General features: G+C 37.8%; 1 pseudogene; it reads right to left on the minus strand.

Annotated features, from left to right (window-relative positions):
* LOC119505997 overlaps window positions 1-178 on the minus strand; it is an 82,892-nt pseudogene extending 82,714 nt beyond the window's left edge.
* Window positions 179-10,764: the final 10,586 nt, after the last annotated feature.

Below are 10,764 nucleotides of genomic sequence, written 5' to 3' on the forward strand. Positions count from 1 at the left end.
GGCCCCCTACTAATAATTATTCTAGCTCTCACCCTAGGACCCTGGGTTATCCGCAGAATTGTCCAACTTGCTAAAAACCAAGCCAATGCTGTCTTCTCATCATTTGTGCAAGTCCAGTATCAACGACTTGCCTCCACTGAAGAAACTGACCCTCTGCAGCGCCGCCACCCTCGTCCATCCCGCAAGCAGCAAGGCCCTTGTCGAGTGCCCGGGCGCCACACCAACGTCAAGCTCCAGCCTCGCTGAGCCACCATCTACCCCTTTTCCCCTCCCCGGTCTCCCCTTTCCCTCATCCCTTAGCGGATCTCTCCGGTAAGCTTCTTCCTTTAATTAGAACAGAAGGGGGAAATGCGGGATACTGATTACGTGCTTCGACTTGGCGGGCCTGGGCTGGGGGACCTGATCAGCCCCTGGGGAGGGTGGTGGGCACGGGCGACAGCGCCCTCCACAGCCCCCCAGGCCTGGGAAAGTGAGGCCGGAGGCAGGCCCCATTTCCTCACCCAAAATACCACCGTTAGGGGAGGCTTGCCGGAGGGAATCGCCTTTTCCCCACCCCCTTATCTTGCCCGCACACCCCCCGTTGCCAGAGCAACTCCCGCCACCACCAGTGCGCATACACTGTTGCCAGACACCGTTGCCAGAGCAACTCCCGCCCCTTTTCAAACAACCTCCGCGCCCGCTTAGAACCAATCCTAACCTCCGCACCCTCTCAGAACCAATCCTAGCCTTTATCCTCTCAGCATTGGCATGTAACAACCCTCGCCCTCTATGCCAGCCTATATAACCTGTGCTCACCCCTAATAAACGCTCTTGGCTTTACCCCCCTGAATAAAGCCCCTTTTGCCCTTTTGTTCTACCCCTACTGGAGGAAGAGTGTCTTGTCTTTCCCTTCTCGCTGCCCTCCACACCTTGCACGCCACCGCCGGGGACCTGGCCAAGTCCCCCGCCTTGCCCTCGCCTCTGGGAAAGAGCCCCAGCCGCCGGTACCCTCCGAGCAACGCCGAGAGCCGAGGGTTCAGCAACCAGCCACTCCCCCCCCCCCGAAGCAGTAGACGCGACCGCAAATCCACTTATATTCAATGTTATTATTGTAAAGGCAGTACTTCCTTCATTCAATTTATGCTTTGGGTTTTATGTCATATCCTTCATTGTTTTTGTTTTTGTTTTTGTTTTGTTTTTTTTAGTCTCTTGTTACACTTTTAGTTACCTTTATTGATAATCTTCATTTTTGCACTGTACTCCAGTCTCTCTGTCTTGTCTTTACCTTGCAGCCTGCATAATTCCCTTTACTATTTCTTGTGGGGCAGATCTCTTGTTGATGAAGTCTCTCAGTTTCTGTTTATCTGAATACTTTAAACTCACCTTCATTTTTGAAGGGCAGTTTAGCCCAATAAAAAATTCTTTGTTGGAAATTTTTCTAAGTATCTTAAATATATCACAGCACTACCTTCTTAGCTCCATGGTTTCTGATGAGAAATCAGCACTTACTCTTATTATAGTTCCCTTGTATATAATGAATGACTTTTTTCTTGCTTCTTTCAGGATTCTCTTTTTATTTTGGCATTTGACATCCTATGTGTCTTGGAGTAGCTCTATTTAGATTTATTCTGTTTGGGGTACATTGCACACTTTGACATGTATATTTTTGTTTTCCATAAGAGTTGGGGAATTTTGGGCCATTATTTCCTCAAATATTCTTTCTGCCCCTTTTCCCTTCTCTTCTCCTATGATATGTGTGCTTTATACTTCATGTTGTCACCCAAATCCCTGAGAACTTGAGGCCTTGATTTTTTTTTCCTTTCTTTCTCTAAGATATCTTTGTCCTGTCTATTGTTCATTGATTCTTTTTTCTAGTTGTTAAAATCTGAGATTTTTAATCTCTTCTATTGTGTATTTCATTCTCATAATTTCTGTTATGTTTCTTTTTATACTTTCAAATTCTTCTTTATACTTACCCAGTGTCTTCTTAATATACTTTATCTCTTTAGCCATATTTTGCTTCATATCCTTGAATTGATTTAGGAGATTTGTTTGCAAATCATTAATTAGTTGTCTCAAATTCTGTGTCTCCTCCAAAGTTTAAATTTGTTGTTTTACTGGGAATTATCTCCTTATTTCTTAGTATGGCATGTAAATTTTCACTGATGTCTAGGCCTCTTACTTTCTTGATGAGTTTACTCTGGAATTCAGTCTCTTTCTCTGGCTTAAGGTTTTATTAATGGTTGGCTTTGTTAAGGCTCTTCTTTGACACTTGATTCAACTTATTCTTGACATGTAGAATGGCCTGTGTTTAACTGATCATAGTTTTCACCTCTTCTTCATTTGATTTTTGCCCTGGATATGTGGTACAATTTTTCAGATTGCACTATTTTTGCAATAGTTTCACTTCCAGGAGAGAGCTTCCTTTTGTTCCTTCTTCTGGAATCTTCATTTGTTCTCTCTGTTTTTATGCAGACTTTTCTCCTGAGTTCCTATGATTTGGTTAATTCCCTCCCTCACTCATTGCCCCATTTTCCTTATACTTTTCAGTTCTGGGACCCCTCCTATCTTACAGCAGTTCAGGTTTCCCCCACCCCCTTTTTGTTCTGGTGAGGATTTAATGCCTCTAGTTTCTTCTCTGTTAGGGTATCCTGCCCCAGGGAGCCAGATGGGGTCAATCCAGAAATGTGATCATTTCAGAAAAGTCTGTTTTGTAGTAAGGTGGTTCAGCTTACTGACACTGGATTGAGTGAGGGTACTATAGTTCTTGCTAGCAGCTGAACCATGATTTCTCTCTTTCTTTCCCTTTTTCTTCCCTGGGGGCCCTGTTGTATGGAACCCTCATCACCAGCTCTTGTTCCACCCTGGGTCTTCCCAGCCTTAGATCACTGTGCTTGGAAATTTGTGGAGGTCTAACCCATTGCTGTGAGTTGCTCCATAGTTTCAATCCATGTTGGGAGAGACCTGGGCCATGCTGCCTCTGTTGTGATACCCAATCTATAGGGGAGCAAGTGAGGCAGAAGGATACAGGAAATGAGCAGGAATGAACCAGTGTCTGGGATAGAATTCTCTTACCTGAGCTTTTTCTGTTTCTTTGACTCAGCATTTGTGGAGTCTTTCTCCAGTGTCTACCATCTTCCAGAGTTCTAAATAAGTGGGATTTGTCCTTTTATTCACTAAATCTCTGGTGGTGCTTTCTCAGGGGATATCTTACACCATCGTGTTGGTAAAAGGAAAAGCAAGGAGAATTCACTCACTGTTTACTAGCAAATGTGATGCTTGATTATATTTCCACATTTAAGAAAAATAGCATTTTGAAGGTCTGATTATACTATCATGTAAACGAAAAGGAATACTGAACTCAAGATGCCAAGATTAAGCACATGCTCAAATTACAGAGATGAAAGCATCAATTTGACAAAACAACAACTACAAAAGATTTACTACTGAAGTGAGAAGGTAATTTTGGAAAACATTGTGTTGGTTTCTCAATAAAATGTAAGAAAACATCAGTGAAAAAACAGGAGATATAAGATAAAATGAGTAGATTGCAGAATGTTGTATAAGGTAATTTAGCAGGAATTTAGGCATTAATCAAACAAAGTCAAATATGAATATATTTAAAAGAGAATACATTTTAATAAATGGATTAAATAATTTTCAGACCGTATGGTTAGAATTTACTCTTTAGTTAATAGTATTAGTGATTTGGTGAAAAAAATCAAGAAGCCAAGTGATTAAAAGAAAAGGAAATGAAGGAAGGAGGGAAGAAGTAAGAGAAGAGAGGAATAATTTCAGAGCCAAATTTAAATTTATGTTGAACATATACATTATGTTACTCCATTTTCACAGATGGCAAAAGTGATGGTACATTTTAATTAGGAAGGAAGGAAGGAAAGAAGGGAAGAAGGAAGGAAGGAAGGAGTGGAATGGAATGATTGTTATGGAACACTGAGATTTTGAAGAGATGTCAGAAGATATAATGCACTCCTCTGTCTTGGCTGTAAGAATCACCATCGTTATAGTGATTATTATGACTGACATTTAGTCAGCACTCACCACATGCCAAATGCCATGCTAAGCACATTAAGTGTCTTAACTTTCAGTAGCATTCAAGCATTTAACCACTCCATAACGTCCCATAATGTCCACACATCTTTTCAGTATGAACAAGTTAGGGTGGTCACTGCTTAGACACCCCTGACGATTGAGAAAGTGATTAAATGAGAGGAAGGGGTAGCGACAGACAAGATAGGATTTAACAAAGTTCAAGAATACTGAACCTTTTTACAAATAGTTTTTTTGGGGGGTGGGGGGTAGGTTGCTGGGGTATTGGAGTAGCTAGAAGGAAGTGGCTGAGGTGGTGAAACTGTAGCCCATGGCATTCTTTGAGGTTTGCTCTATAGTTGCTCTTTGAATTGTGCTTTGGGAGTTGCCTCCTTTCTGTATGTGTCTTGTATTTCACAGTGGGGAGATGGCTGAGACGGTGGAACTGTAGCCCATGACATTCTTTGAAGTTACCTATGTGACTACTTATTGAATTGTACTTTGGGGATCGTCACCTTTCTGTGTGTGTGTTATATTTCACAGCGGGGAGGTAGCTGGGAGTGTGGGGCTGTGGTCCAGGATGTTCTTTAAAGTTTGCTCTCTGGCTACTTGTTGAGTTATACTTTGAAAGTTGTCACTGTTATACATTTATGTTGGATTTCACAATAAAAAATGTATTAAAATGCAAAAATTAGGAAATTACCACATTTTATCAAGGAATTTAATTATTTAGAGGATGCTTTTAAACAACAATATTTTAAAAAGTGTTTCTGAAAAGTTTATCTGTTTTAATCTCTGTTATTGATTTTTAATACATAGCCCATTTACAGGGAACATTTGCTTCAACTTTTCTATAAAATAAAGTCAGGTCATAATTCATTTTATTCAAACAGTTCAGTTTTAAAAGCATTTATTAAGAAGAAGTTTTTTAATTAAACAGTATATCTGACCTGAAGTTTTAGAGGTGGTGAAGAAAAAATAGAGTGATCCATGGTCCTGAGTTTTAGGGCTATTGAAGGCCTTATCCTGAATGAAAGAAACATACTACAACATTGTGAAACTTGTGCAATTGAGCTGTCTGCCATACTGCACACTATCCTGGGTGTTATGGATTGAATCATATCCTCCACACAGACATGTTCAAGTCCCAACACCCAGTCCTGTAGATGGGAAGTCATTGTAAATAGGATCTTTGAATATCTTACTAGGATGTGGCCAAATTGAATGAAGGTGGACTTTAATCCAATGTGACTAGAGTCTTTATAAGAAGAGGAAATTTAGAAACAGTAGAAGGTATAGGTGACAGAACGGACAGATGACCATGTGATAGAGGTATAGAGATTGAGTTATGGATTGACTGTAAGCCACCACAAGAATGCTGCAGACTTCAGAGAACACATGACCCTTCTGACACCTTGATTTGGACTTTTAGCCTCCAAAACTCTAAAACAATAAATTCCTGTTGTTTAAGTCAATCAGTCTGTGCTAGCATGTTGCAGAAGCCCTGTCAAATGAAGACACTGTGTATGGTTCTCTGTTAATTTTTTAAAAAATCATCTTTTTATCATAGCCTACATTTAAAGGTACCTTGATTTTAGAAATATTAAAAATTCAATTTTAACTTTGGCTGCTTATAATGCAACAAAAGGCATGCATTGTACAAAATGAAGTGCTCATGAAAATAAATGCTATTGGACACCAACAATATATAAGACCCTATATTAAGCACAGCAGTGAACAACAAAGAGACAGTCACTGTTAGTCTGGAAGAAGAGTTAAATGATGCCTATATGATATTCTTTAACAGATATTCATTGAGAATTAATTGTTTACCAGGAACAATTCTGGGTTCTGAATATCCAGTACTGAAGAAGGCAGACAAAACCTCCATCATCATTGTGCTTGTATTTATGAATACATATTTACCAATGTGATAAGTGACATTGAAGTGAAGTGCAGGGTCCTCTCTACACTGGTGAATAATTTAATCTGCAGTGTTGAGAAAATTTCTAGAAGAAATGATGGAGTCTTCTTAGAGGATGAATATAATTTAGAAAAGGTAAGAAACATGTGTTCCAATTTGCTAATGCTGCCATTATGCAAAACACCAGAAATGGATTGACATTTATAAAGGGGGTTTATTTGGTTACAAAGTTACAGTCTTAAGGCCATAAAGTGTCCATGGCAACAGGGCACCTTCATTGAAGGATGGCCGATAGCATCCATAAACCTCTGTTAGCTGGGAAGGCACATGGCTGGCTTCTGCTGGCTCCCAGGTTGCGTTTCAAAATGGGGTTCTCCAAAATGTCAGTGTCAGCTTCCAAAGGCCATCTTCAAAATGTTTCTCTCAGCTGCAGCTGAGCTCCTTCTGTCTGAGGTTTTATAGGGCTTCAGTAAACTAATCAAGGCCCAACTGAATGGTGGGGCCACACCTCCATGGAAACATTCAATCAGAGGTCACACCCTAACCAAAGGTGCCACTCACAGTTGGGTGGGTTACATCTCCATGGAAACTACCAAAAGTTTCCAACCTAATCAACTCTAATACATCTGCCCTCACAAGATTGCATTAAAGAATATAGCTTTTTCTGGAGGACATAATATATACAAGCCAGCACAATGTGTTACACCACATTTCTATTATTGAGTAGCATCTTGAACATAGTTGGTTTTCCACACACATTTATTGAATTAAAAGTTAATAACAATTAATTGGTTCACTGTTGAAGGATATTGTTTCAGCTTGCTAAAGCTACCAGAATGCAATATACCAGAAATGGATTGGCTTTTACAATGGGAGTAACAGTTCTAAGGCCATGAAAATGTCCCAATTAAGGCACCATCAAGATGATACCTTCTCTGAAGAAAGGCTGATGGCATCTGGGGTTCCTCTGTCACATGGGAAGGCAAATGGCTGGATCCTGCTGGTCCTACTGTCCTGGGTTTAACTTCTGGTTTCCATGGTTTTCTCCAAAATGTCTCTGGGCTCCTTTCTTTTATCCTCTGATGGAGGACTCCAGCAAGGGGATTCAGACCTCCCTTGAATGGGCTGAGTCACATCTCCATGGAAACATCCTCATCAAAATGTCCCACCCAAAAATAGGTCTGCCCCACAAGATTGGATTAGAAGGACATGGCTTTTCTGAGGGTACATAACAGATTAAAACCAGCACAGTTGTATAGTGTTAATTCAATACAGATTGGATTTGGTTACCCCAGTTACTGAACATTTATCAACATGAATAAGTACTTTTAATGTAAGCATATTATTAGTACAAGTAGTAAGACAAAACTGGTACTTAAACATTACAAAATCTATCACAAGCAACAAAAATCAGTATAAATTATTTCATGATTATCTGCCATATTAAATTTTCTGTACCATCTTTCAATTTAGATGTATGGATAATTAAGAAACTCTAAAATTGTGGTATTTGCTTCTTACCATGTACTGTCAATATAGAATATAAGGGAAGACTCAGGTACAACTTTCATACTTCAGGGTTTGATTGCATTATTGAAATATCACCTCTGCTAGGAAATACTGCCTACTCAGCTGCTAATCTTTATCCTTACTGGAAAGAGATAGGCAAGATGGTAAAAGTGCTGAATTATGTTCTAAACAGAGAACAGATATATTTTGGAGAAGTGATGATAAGAGAGAAATAAAGCATAGTATTTTAGAAGGTGAACAGTAGATGATCTAAATGATGAATTTGGATTTTTAAATAAGCAAAATCAATTTATTTGAGAAATAAAAGAAAACCTCTCTCAGAGCGTTATTAAAAAGCATTATTAAATAGGATTTGCTAATTCTTTGTATCACAAACCCCCAAATTTTGAGGAGCAAATAGATTTTCTTTCCCAAACTCCTCTCTCTTCTTTGACTATGTACCTTTAGTCAGAAACAAGATTTGAACTAAGTATGGATAAAAATTTTCACTGATAGAAAAAACCATGGTCATTGTTAAGATGTGAACGGAAATTAAATGCTCCCAGCAAGACAACAGAAAGTCCACTAATTCTGTAACAATCTCCTGAAATTTGATACTTCAACTTTCACAATAATTGGGAGAAACCTATCTACAGTCTTTGCTTAAAAGCACATCTCAAGAGCTTACCCCTGAACATGGAAACAAAACACAAGAGAGTCAATGGAAAAACTCCTAGGACCTGAGATTAGAACTCTGTCTCATTATCCCCTGCTAAACAGTGTCATCCCAAGGATTTCTGTACCTTTCTGGATATGGAACACACCAGAATACTCCCTTACTTTCTCTACCTCCATTAATTTGTCTTGTCTAATGTGAAAACCCCTTCCTTCTCCAAACTGGGAACATTTCTTTTTCTCTTCATTTATTCAAATTATTGCTTGTCAGATCTACAGTATTTGTCAAAGCCTCATTTGTCCACAAAATGAGCTAGAGTATGCCTTCATTTACTCCTCCCCACAATTAAGGGAATTATGCTCTGGTGTACCAGTATCTCTTTCTAATAATGTTCCCCCAGTTTTTGAAACTAGAGGAATTCTATCTGCAAAATTCTCTTGTCCTGCTTGTTTTCATTAAATTTGGCAGAGTTGATAGATAATTAATATGTCTGGTCAAATGTTTCCTTTCACATTTATCAGAAACTGTTTGAAAATTTGTTTTAGATTTTGAACAATGAAAGGCAGATATTTAATGCCAAGCTTTAAGAGATCATATTATCTTCAAGATTATAAAATTTATAAATTGTGTCAATATTAATGTAAAATAGTACTCTTTGCTTCAAAGGTAAACCATTTCAGTTTTTGACATTGAATAGGTAAAGTGTATTTTATATTCCTAAGAAATTTGCTTATGAACAAAGATTTACTGATCTACTATAACAAAGATAAGTGTCAGGTCATAACTAACACCATTCAAAGTCATTAGCTGTGCATAGAGAAAGCAAAAATGAACAACAGATTTTAGTTGATATATGCTAGGGCCATAAAAGAGGGTGGTGGTTGTATTTTTTCTGAAATGATTCAGTGTTTCTAATAAAATACATAAAGAATATGTAAGAAATAGCCTACATTTCTTACAGCTTTCATATAATGATGCATATATTTTGGAAGAAAATGTTAGGGACCATATTACTTGTCTACTGCCATGTAATGAATTATTCCAAAATTGAGTGGCTTAAAACAACAGTAAACATGATTTCATACAGTTCAGTGAGTGAGGAATTTTGGAGCACCTTAGCTATACAGTTCTGGCTCTGGGTCATTCATGGGGTTGCAGTTAATATGGCAGCTGGGGTGCAGTCAGCTTTAGGCTTAACTGGGACTGGAAAATCCCAAAGTGGTTCATTCACACAGCTGGCAAGTTGGTGGTGCTGTAGGGAGAAGGCCTCAGCTCCTCTCTAAGATGACCTCTTTCTAGGACTGTCCACATACACAGTAGCTGACTATTCCCAGAGAAAATAATCCCAGGGAGCAAGTCAGAGAGGCAATATCTTTTATGACTCAATATCAGAAGTCATACACAATCATTTCTGTCACATTTGACTGATCACACTGACTTACTTTGATAAACTCTGGGAGGGGACTACCCAAGGGTGCAAATACCAGGTGTGGAGGGTCTCTGGGGGCCATCATGGAGGCTTCCACAATGGCTAAGAAAATAAGGTTCAGAGCTCTAGGTCAAATACTGCTTCTCACTGTTTATCAGAAACCACAACTATGAAAAGTGGCAAATGTATCTACCATCAAACATTATGTGCAGGTGATATGGCTCATTGTAATTACTTAATGGGTCACTATTATTGAAGAAATTTTTAATCAGCTATACATAACTTTTCAAATCATATAATAAATTCAACAAAAGAACTTTATTTTCTATGATTTATTTTATTATATTTATTAATTTTTTCATAAGACTTTCATAAAACACACAAATACAGACTCATATAGGTGTGGTATATGTATGGAATATTTTGGGGAACAGATATATTCACATACAAATGTAATACTGAAATTGTATATAATCATTTCTATGCTTTCTTACCTTTGAAATACATCAATTAGCAAGGTACTTTAATTCTTTGGACAGAAAATGAGTCCAACTGAAAATGCAATAGGTAATTCCTTAACCTATGATTTATAAGTTTACAATTGCAAAGGTGTTATACTTTTGAATAGAATAGTTTGATGGTGATTTGAAAATACATTTGTCTTTGATTCCTTTAGGTGGGAGTTAGTACTCTGTCCTCTAAAATCTCTTGCAATTTGCATAATCTGTATTGTAATATATTATTTTATACTACTTATACAAATTTTATCTTTTATAGCAGACTGCAAGTGTCTTGATGTTCAAATTCATGTCTGAATGATCCCTACATCTCTCATCTTTCTTTCTTTTCAAGAAAAGAATGACTTAGACTTCTGGTGTACACAATAAGCGTTTGTCAAAAATTAATGTTTCCTATTAAGAAATCTCTAAGATGATTTTCTATTGCTATTTTAAAATAAGTTTTAAAATCTTCTTTGAAGCTCTAAGTTAAAATTTGTTATGATCCAATAATTCCACAAATACCCACATGTATATATATATATTATTATATTACACACACACACACACATATATTATTGTGGGATATAACAAATTTACATAGAAGTGATTACTTTCCAAGTGCAATTTAACAAGTAGAGAGAAAATTTCAAAGAATGTTATGGGTTGCATTTTCAGTTTCAGTTATTTATTATAAAATATA

Source organism: Choloepus didactylus, chromosome 11 (assembly GCF_015220235.1).
Source record: "Choloepus didactylus isolate mChoDid1 chromosome 11, mChoDid1.pri, whole genome shotgun sequence".
Taxonomy (NCBI): Eukaryota; Metazoa; Chordata; class Mammalia; order Pilosa; family Megalonychidae; genus Choloepus; species Choloepus didactylus.